The following is a 10,804-nucleotide window of genomic DNA, read 5'->3' as shown; positions in this document are numbered from 1 at the left end:
AGTGGGGGCGGGGGGGGGGGGGTGAGCAGCCATATTTCCTCAAGAGGCCAAAGGACTCCCATGTGCCATGATTTCAGAGATGGCCAGAATGATCTCTAGTTGCTACCCTGACTCCAAAAACTTGTCATTCAGATTGATTTGCAAGATGAAAGGCACAGCACATACAAAGCTTGCCTGCACCACTAACCTTTCTTTCCAAGATCTGTGAACTCAAACGGATGAAGCAACAGTGCAAAGGAAGGATGTTAAAGACGGGAGTTTCAGTTGTGCTCTGAAGGAGAGGATACTGCAGAAGGAAGTAGGACAGGTATTGGCAAGTCATGGGCCCACACAACCACCAGAGAGACTTGGAGGTGTGATTGATGCTGGGGGCTACTGGCCAGACTGGATGGCAGCAGGAGCAAAAGTCTTAATAAAGCAGAGTACACTCTGCATGGAAAATAACTTCTGTTCCTTTTACGTATACTTCAGATCTTCCCTAAACATGTGGTAAATGCTAAAACCTAAAAGATTTACCCTTGATCCCACCTCCAAGTTAAGCTTCATTTAGACCTTGAATCCCTTCTTTTGCAGCTATAATAGACATTATTCCAGACATTTTTTAGAATTGTAAAACCATGCATGAAGAAAGGAAGTTTCCTATAATCCTGATCTCCAGTATTAGCCTGTTTATGTCAGACGAGAGTGGCGCCTGGCTGGCTCAGTGGAGCATGCAACTCTTCCCTGCCCCACCCCATGTTTATTTGTGAGAGAGACAGAGCACAAGTAGGGGAGAAGCAGAAACAGATGGAGACGCAGGATCCAGGCTCTGAGCTATCAGCAAAGAGCCCGAAGCAGGACTCAAACTCATGAGTTGTGAGATCATGGCTTCAGCCAAAGTCAGACGCCCAACTGACAGCCACCCAAGCACCCTTGGAGCGCTCTTAATCTCGCTCCAGATTAAGATTGCAACTCTTAATCTCAAGGTTAAAAATTCAAGCCCCAGCTTGGGTGTAGAAATTATTTGAAAATAAAATGGGACACCTGGGTGGCTCAGTAGGTTAAGCATCCAACTCTGTTTTGGCTCAGGTCATGATCTCATGGTTCGTGAGATTGAGCCCCAAATCCGGCCCCTGGCTGACAGTGCAGTGTGTTTAGGATTGTTTTCTTCTCTCTCTGCCCCTCCCCCGCGCTCTCTCTCACATTCTCTCTCAAAATAAGTAAACTTAAAACAAAAAAAAGGGATGGCTATAGTCTAATGTATCCCATATTACAGTCCCTTCCCAAAGACAACAGTCCATATTCCTAGTGAGAAGATACAAAAGTTTTGAGTAATTAGACTATGTAAACTTTAGGTTTTCAGTGGAAATAGCTGATCACTACTTGTAATGAGTATTATCTGTACATATTTAAAAGCACATGGAAGGGGTGCCTGGCTGGCTCCAACAGACCACATGACTTGATCTCAAGGTCACGAGTGTGAGCCACATGTTGGGTGTAGAGATTAAAAAAATAATAAACTTAAAAATTAAAGCACATATAGGGGTGCCTGGGTGGCTCAGTCTGTTAAGTATTCAACTCTTGAAACTGCTCAGGTTGTAATCTTGAGGTCGTGGGATTGAGTCCATGGGCTCTGTGCAAAGATATTCTCCTGCCCCCCCCCTCAAAAAATTAAATGCCCATATAAAATGTTAATTTGGATATGCTGCTTTTTCTCAATTTTTCAGAATAATTTAAACTCTTTTAACATTTGTTTCTGGACCATATACTAGTTTTCCTTAAACACATCTTAACCAAATTATTTGTGAGGACAGTAACTTTCTAGTTTAGGTATGAAAAAGTTTATCCCAAGTGTCCATTCTTATAATTGGGATTTGATTTACTTGTCATGTAGGTGTATATGATTTCTACTATTGCATTTTTTAATCACGGAGAACTCCAAACATGAATAACCCCTTTTCTGCCCATTTACAACAACTTCAGCAACATCTACTCAGAGCCAATTTTCTCTTCCTCACTCCTCCCTGACTTTGCTCTTTAAATTTACTCTGAGCAGGTAATACTTCTCTGGATTATTGCAAAAGCCAGCTGGTCTTTTGGCTTAGCCTATTGCCACAGTCAACTTGCTAAATGTCTAATTAGTTAGGCCCATTCTTACCGGAGAGTTTAATGGCTCCTTGTTGCCTATAAAATCAAACTTGAACTCAAGCCCAGGGGCTAAGATATAACCCAAGCCTTTACCCTATGTTCCTCTTATGCTCCAGTAACAGCCAGTGTTCCATTTCTAGGATGCACCCTGTCCTCTGAGCCTTGCTTCAAAGTTCAGTTGAGAGCTAGTTACCTAAGAATCTTGGGTAAGACAACTCACTAATAAAGTTTGGAGGTAAGAGCGCCTGGGTGGCTTAGTCAGTTGAGTGTCTGGCTCTTGGTTTTGGCTCTGGCCATGATCTCATGATTTCCTGAGATGGAGCCCAGCGTCAGGCTCCATGTGGATGGTGCAGAGCCTGCTTGGGATTCTCTGTCTCCCTCTCTGTACACCTCCCCCACTCACACTGACTCTGTCTCAAAATAAATAAACTAAAAAAAAATTGGGGGGTAAATGTGTGCAAGCTATGATCCCTTAGTTCCAATAAAAAATTGAGTTCAGGAGCACCTGTCTGGCTCAGTTGATAGAGTATATGACTCATTCTTGAGGCTTGTGAGTTTGAACTTAATGGTTAACTGTCCAGTGTCACTCATTTCCCCCCAAGGTAAGTAACCGTTGCCACTGGCATTATGACTGTTTCCCGAGCAAAGAGATATAGAATTGTTTTTCATATTTTAAAACTATATAAATACCTCCATTTTGTGCACATTCTTCTGCATCTCACTTTGGCTTTTACTACTGTGCTTCTCACACCAAACCGCATAGGGGCACTTGGCTCCAGGAAGGGCAAAGCTGGAGTCAGGGATGACTCACGGGCCACACCTCTCCAGCCAAGGAAACTGCAGTAAGTCCCTTCTCCCTCCCTGGTGCCTTTCCTCATAGTTAACAAAGGGCACTTGGAGTAGATACTCCACTGTGGCTACTCTCATCCCAACATTCTGTGACTTGGGTATTTGGATGCCTCAATACCGACTTCAGATCTACTTGGAAGAAGGGCATCCATGGAAGAAGAGCTGTTTCTTTTGCGCGCTCATTCAACAAACATTTCAGTTGTGCTAGGCACTGAGGATGAGGAGGTATATAACAGGCAGACTTTGCTCAAGGAACTCACCAACTAGTGGGGAAATAGTCACTTCAAGACCAAGAGCCCATGCGAGTGACACTTCCATTGGACAGAGGCTAGGAAAAAGGTCTAGAGCAAATAGGGCTTAAGAGGGATGGAAGGAAGCACGCCTCAGAAGAGGTCATGTTTAAGCCTGATCTTGAGTAGAGTCTCAGAGACCAGGCATTCCAGGAAGAAGGAATAGAAGGGTGAAACAGCACGCGTTACATGAATGTAGATGAGGTAGGGGACAAGCTTGGGAGGGTGGGGATGGTGGAGGGGGGAGGACACCAAAAATCTTGGATGTGAAGCTGATGAGTCTGTAAGTTTCAGGATCTCTGAGAGCAGGACTTTTCAGACTTAGCAAAAGAAAGACCTGGGAACCCATTAAAATGCAGATTCTGGTTCCATAGGCCTGGAATGGGGCTTGAGGTTCTGTATTTTCTTTTTTAAGAATTTATGTTTTGGGGCGCCCAGGTGGCTCTGTCGGTAGAATGTCCAACTCTTGATATTGGCTCAGGTCAAGATCTCATGGTTCGTGGGTTCAGGCCCCATGGCAGACTCTGTGCTGAGAATGTGGAGCCTGCTTGGGATTCTTTCTCTCCTTCTCTCTGTCGATGCCCCTCCCCTGCTCCCTCTCAAAAAATAAATAAGTTTTAAAAACATATTAAAAAATTATTTTTTAAGTAATCTCTCCACACAGCGTGGGGCTTGAAGTCACAACCTGGAGATCAAGAGTGGCATGCTCTTCCGACTGAGCCAGCCAGGCACCAAGAGACTGCATTTCTATCAAGTTCCTGATGGCACAGATCCTGGATCACACTTTGAGAAGGCGGCCTGTGTGAGGCAGTAGTGGCTGAGGCTGGCTGGTTGGTGAGGAATGACAGGGGCAGAAGCCGTGGGCATGGAAGACAAGGGTGCTGGGCACTAGGACCTGGTGGTGGCTGGATGATAGTAAGGGAGAAGGAGAGACCCTGATGGTGTCTTGTCTCCTACCTGAGGAACTGGGTAGGCCACTCGCACTTAGAGCAAGAAATACAGGAGGAAAGGAAATATCTGCATTGGGGAACTTCACAAAGCTGCTGGCCTATATTCTTCATAAATGTCAGTGTCATATAGGACAGAGGGGCTGAGGAACTATTCCAGATTAAAGGAGACTCAAGAGACCTGACAACTAAATGAAGTATGGGATCCTGGACCAAAACAAAAAGAAAGTGCTGTAAAGGACATTTTTGGGACGATTGACAAAACTTCAATATGGACTGTTGATTAGGTTAAAATATTGCCTCAGTGTTGTTTCCTGAATTTGATAATTATATAAAGATATCCTTATTCTCAGGGAATAACACTGCAGTTAAGAAGTATGATGTAGGGGAGTGCCTGGCAGGCTTGACTGGTGGAGCCGACTCTTGATCTCAGGGTTAGGAGTTCAAACCCACATTGGGTGTGGAGCCTACTAAAAAAAAAAAAAAAAAAAAAAAAGTAAAGGACTGATGTAATTTACTTCCATATGGAATAATAATAATAATAAAAAGATGCAAACGTGTGTGTGTGTGTGTGTGTGTGTGTGTGTAAGAGAGATACAGAGAAGAGAAAGCAAATGGCATAAATGTGAAAAATCAATGACTTTTTTCTTCTTTTTGAGTAAACTCTATGCCCAAGGTGGGGCTTGAACTCACCACCAGGAGATCAAGAGTTGCATGCTCTAGCAACTGAGCCAGCCAGATGCCCCCCAAATTAATGACTCTTGATAAAGGATATAAGGGAGTTCTTTGTACCATTTTTGCAACTTTTCTGTAAGTATAAAATTGTTTGAAAACAAAGATTTCAAGAGGCGAGGACTGCGGTGTTCAGCTCCTGTGTGAACAGGGCAGGTGTGGGCAGATGCTTGGGTGGTCAGGGAATGAACGTGAGGGAACTGCGCTGGAGAAATATCCAGGCCGGTGACAGCAACATGTCTCAAACACCCTAATGGCACTGGACACTGACTTGAACAGGTGTAGGAGGGGTGGGTGGGTGCAGGTGGGGGTGAGCCTAGGGAAGCAGCCAGAGGTGGGAGGGCAGGAAGTCAGCACCCCTGGGGCAGGAACAGGGACGGGGATGGGAACAGGGATGGGGAAGGGGAGTGGAGCCATGGGCCGGGCCGTGCCATAGGAGGGCCTGGGAGATAAGAGAAAGTTCTGCAGGCTGGAGCCAGCACGTGGCCAATGACCTTGGTGAACAAAGGCTGCCCACACTAGGGTGGGGGTGGAGGAGCGACAAGGAGGGAGGAAGAAACGTCAGGGGCGAACAGGGTGATCTCCGACAGTTCTCAGCCTCGATGTGACTGTGACCTGGAGGGAGGATTGGGAGTGGGGATGACCTTGATGATTCTCAGATGTTAAGACCTTGGTTGGTCGTTCGGACTGCCAAATGGTGATGCCTGGAAGTCGTGTAAAAGTTCAGTCTAGGGCTCGCTGCTCGCACACTCCCACGTCAGGGGATCTCGCTCTTTCCAGGAGGTAGCCCCTTGCAGTGATGGCCAGAGCGGGTCAGCTCTTTTTCTGGCAAAGGCAGATGACGCCTCCACCCACAGGCGTCCTTTGTTCTCGCATTTCCCCCAGCTGGGCTTGCAGCTGCGACCGCTGCCACAGGCGGGTACGCCACCAGATGGCGGTAGTGCCCCAGCTTAGCCTCCCGTGGCGGCTTCCAGCTTCTCTTCCCCAGAACCAGTAACTGGGAGGAGCTGGGGTCTCCGCAGGAGCTCCCCACCCCACCCTGGCTTCCAGCTGCATTTAAGGGCATTTCGCCTGCCCTGAGTGCAGGCAAAACTGTGGCTGTTCCTTGTTCAGGCTGCAGTTGCCAATGCCTTGTTCAAGCACAAGAGCACTGAAAGTGGAAACAAAAAGGAGGGGTGGGGCTGGATTATCAGTGTATATTTTTATTCTTTTAATAATTATTTCTTTAAGTAGTCTCCAGGCCCAACGTGAGGATTTAAATCACAACCCTGTGATTAAGAGTCATGGGCTGTACGGACTGAGCCAGCCAGGTGCCCCATCAGTGTATATTTTTAATAAATACAGCAAAGTGGTCATTATGGAAGAAACGTCAGATCTTTGTTGGGTTTCTTTCTTTCTTTTTTAAGATTAAAAAAATTTTTTAATGTTTATTTATTTATTTTGAGAGAGAGAGAGAGAGAGAGAGAGAGAGAGAGCGCATGAGCAGGGGAGGAGCAGAGAGACAGGGAGAGAAAGAATTCCAAGCAGGCTCCACACTGCCAGCCAGCACAGAGCCTGAAGTGGGTCTCGAACTCACAGACCAAGAAATCATGACCTGAGCCAAAATCAAGAGCCAGATGCTTAACCAACTGAGCCACCCAGGCACCCCAAGACTTTATTATTTTTAGGTAATTTCTATACCCAACATGGGGTTTGAGCTCACTACCCTGAGATCAAGAATCCCTCGTTCCACTGACTGAGCCAGCCAGGCGTCCTTTGTTTGGTTTCTTTATATTTCATTCATGGTTTATTTTGGATGACAGAGGGTGGGAATCATCTCGATCTTTTCAATGCCTAAACTCCCCCTTGGACGGTGCCAAGCAATTGCTAGGCCCTAATCAAGAAATAAGAAGGCCTACAGTCCAATTTTGGTTTTATTCCCAACTTGCTGTGTGACTCTGAGCAAAACACTTACCTTCTCTGGATTTTACAGGTCTTTTCTATACAGGATGTGCTTGGGCAATACCCCCAACCCTCCAACCCAGGCCTCCTGTGCCATTCCTGCACACATGTCCTCACCTTTGCTGACACTTCTAGGGAATGCCCTTCTTTGTACACAGAACACATTATTCTTGTAAAAATGAATGATTATTGAAATATAAAACTCAATTGATGGGTTAAGCTACAGATTAGACCCAACTGAAGAGAATCCACTGGAGAAATATGTTAAGAAATTATTTAGAACACAGCAGTAAAGCATAGACTTATAATACATGTCAAGAGAGCCAAAAGAAGTGGAAAGAGAGAAACAGAGCATAATGAGAAGGTCTAACTGCATCAAATTTGAGTCCCAGGAGGAAACAGTAAGAGAATGGAGGGAAGACAAATTTTAAAGAAAGAATGCCTGCTGAAAAACTTGAATCCACAAAATTGAGAAACTCATAACTCCTAAGCAGAGTAAATGAGAAATATGCACCTGGGCCCATAACGTGGGCAGAGTAGCAAGGGCACGGGATCTTAAGCACTTGCTGAAGAGAAGGCCAGAGCACTTACACAGGGACAGCGTGGTGGCCGCTCACCAGCAGCAAGTTGGAGACTGAAGCCTTCAGAACACTACGCACAAAGTGCCGAAAGTCTGTCTGAACTAGAAGGATGCAGCCGGCAAAGCCACCTTATAAGAATGAGAGTAAAATAAAGAGAATCACAGATAAATGAGAAGAATGAGTTCTGCACCAAGAGAACTGAACTAGACGAACTTCTAAAGGCTACACTTTGGGGTGCCTGGGTGGCCCAGTCTGTTAAGCGTCCAACTTCGGCTCAGGTCATGATATCACGGCTTGTGGGTTCCAGCTCTGCATCGGGCTCTGTGCTGACTGCTCAGAGCCTGGAGCCTGCCTCAGATTCTGTGTCTCCCTCTCTGCCCCTCCCCTGCTTGTGCTCTCTCTCAAAAATGAAAAAACATTAAAAATTTTAAAAAATAAATGATATGCTTCCAAAGCACAGGGAAGAATCCAGAAAGAAGGTCAGTAATGCAAGAGGGGACAGGGAACAGGCACAGTGGTAAACCTAATACAGATGCAAGCTCAAACAGACCCTCACTTCACTCTGGTGGGAACAGGGTAGTGGGCAACCCTTGCTCACATGTCCCCTCTAGGCCGTGTGCTCCTGGAGACCCGGGACAATGAACGAATAACAGACAAAGTAACTCTGAGGGTGCCCCACATCATCCTGATACTGCCATTCGAAATCCTTTCAAGCATTTTCCAAACCTATTTGCCCATGGAGAGTCTCATGGGACTTAGGTTCCTGAGGGCTGACTTGAGGGATGCTGGTTTTTCTTCTATGGGTCCATTCTCACTTGAGTCTCACAGAGTGGGATTTACTCCCATTTTCTGGCTGGGAACATTCTAGCTCAGAGGGGTGGGTGAGTTTCTTTTGGTTACTTGGCTAACAAACAGCAGATTCCAAGTCCAAGGACTTTCCTGACTTTCTTTTCATTCAAGCCGCATCCTAAGATGCACACTGCCGAACCCACTTGCAGAGGGTACACTGACCGGTACAGAGTTAGAAGGAAAGGTTTCCAGAGCCACCACCCCCGGAGGTGGGGGGTGAGCTTTGGAGTGAGTGATTGGGACAAAGCTTCGTATTGGATTTTGCAGGCTTCATCCAGGTAACTCCTGCTGCCACCCAAACGGGGAAGTGAGGGCTCAGCCTCCGAGGCCCTCTCACCTCTGCCGCTGGTCCCACACACCTCACTGTCAAGGCTTGGTCTCTGGCCACAGGAAGGTGAATGGGACATACAGGTTAGGTGACAGACTTCCACGAACACCAGGGTGAGAAAGCAGCTGGGGAGCCTGCACCCCGAGTGTGCAGGGGACCATGAGGAAAGAGGCCCACAGAAGAGGACCTGGAAAAAAGTACCCTAAGGCCTGACTCGTTATCCCCTTCCTGCAAGGTGCTGCCCCCACCCCCCTCCAAGGAGCACAAGGCTCCTGGGATGAGTGGGAGATTGTTTTCAGGGTCCTTTATAGCATTCTTCACCTATTTTTGTCTTCTTTTTCTGTTAGAGGTCCTTTCACATGGGACACTTCCTTCCTCCTACACAAAGCAACACAGGGTGCTGGGAAGGGCAGGGCTGGTGTTGGCCGGCTCGCTGAGGATGGGATGAGCCACCCCTCTTGGGCCTTCAGTTCTGTGTTGGGGCTTTGGCTTCTTTTTAAAAAAATTTTTTTTTAATATTTGTTTAGTTTTGAGAGAGAGAGAAACAAAGTATGAGCGGGGGAGGGGCAGAGAGAGAGGGAGACACAGAATCCGAAGCAGGCTCCAGGCTCTGAGCTGTCAGCACAGAGCCAGATGTGGGGCTCGAACTCATGGACTGTGAGATCATGACCTGAGCTGAAGTGGGACGCCCAACTGACTGAGCCACCCAGGAGTCCCTGGGCTTCAGCTTCTTGAGCTCAGAAGCCATCTCTGGGCAATAGCAATGTTGCTGAATTCCCATGAGTCTTAATTCCCTAATTTATGCTGGGAAGCTTGCTTTCCCCCTCTTCCCTGGGCTCACGATGGGTCCCGAATGGTTCAGAACAAGGGGAGAAGTTGGGGCACTTGAATCAAGTTTGAAGAACGAGATAAATTGTCTCCTGCACCTGGGTGGAGGACACCCCTCTGGGCTCAGCTTCAAGGATACCATGTCTCTCCCTGGATCCAGCTGGACACGCACAGGCTCTTGTTTTCTTCAGAGTTCCAGTTCTAGATGAGTTAACACCGTGATTCATTCAGCTGCCATCCAGTCTCAGCAATCCTGAGCCCGGGAGACACCCTGTCTCTACCCTGCTCCCTGCCCCACGCCTACCTTGAGGGCGAGGGCAGCCAGGCCGGCGGAGAGCTGCGGCTCCTCACCTGCCTGGCATTCGTCAGCACCCAAACAACAGGGGAAGAATGATGGGCCTTGGCAGCTGCCGGGCTATCCAGCAGGGCAGGGAAGGTGGCCAGGTGGGGCTGAAACAGGGCGAGGCGACAGGCCTGGGAGCTCCAAGGCCTGCCCAGACACCTGGCTGGCCCAAGAGACCTGGGTGTGTTGACAAGTGTGGGCTGACCCAAAGCCAGGCTACTGAGCACCCGGTGAGCACAGTCCTTGGTGGGCAACTGAACAAATAAGGCAATGGGGGATGGAAGCCTCTGATTGGTTATTTGCAAGATGCAGATAACAGCAGGGTGGTTTGGGAATGAAATGACTTGATACATATAAGGAACTTAGAACAGTTCTAGTAAGTGCTCAAAAATGCCAGCTATGAGTCTTATGGGCCCAACACATAGGGCACAGCAGGTTCAGTGTCGGCTCATCTCTTATCCTCCACGTAACTAAAAAACAACAGATGAGATCAAGATAGCCACAAAAATCACTGCACACTGAGTCCTCACGAAACCCTATGAGGTAAATGTCATCACTGAGCCCACTTAGTCGATGGGTAAGCAGTCATGGAGGGGCTGTGACTCACCACGAATCACCAGCTGAAGCTGACACATAGCAAGGAGGTATGGAGTGGCCGCCCAGTGAAGGACCTGGTCCAGCCCGGCTCAGGCAGGGCTGGTGTCTTTCCTTCCTCCGCCCTCTCCCGACACCCACCACCTAAGAAAAGCCTGCTGAGGCAGGTATGAGAATCTGCCTTTCACAGATGGGGAAACATGGCACCGAGAGGTGAGAAGCTGACATTCTTTCCCCAGGTGGCCTCCACCAGACTCTGTCCTCACTCCTGAGCCCATGCCCCACTCCCCCCGGGTCACTTAGGCCTCTCTCGCTCCAGGAAGCCTTCCCTCCCTGACTCACCTGACTGGGAAGGAACACTCTCACCCTGGGCGCCATTACAGAAGTGCATGGAG

General features: G+C 47.8%; 1 long non-coding RNA gene across 1 annotated transcript in view; it reads right to left on the bottom strand.

Annotated features, from left to right (window-relative positions):
• Positions 1 to 10,804, bottom strand: part of LOC123605623 — a 57,424-nt gene that overhangs the window by 17,497 nt on the left and 29,123 nt on the right. The gene's annotated exons all lie outside the window — the stretch shown is intronic.

Source organism: Leopardus geoffroyi, chromosome A2 (genome assembly GCF_018350155.1).
Source record: "Leopardus geoffroyi isolate Oge1 chromosome A2, O.geoffroyi_Oge1_pat1.0, whole genome shotgun sequence".
NCBI lineage: Eukaryota > Metazoa > Chordata > Mammalia > Carnivora > Felidae > Leopardus > Leopardus geoffroyi.
The sequence above is the reverse complement of the archived record's forward strand: the minus strand, read 5'-3'. Positions and strand labels throughout refer to the sequence as shown.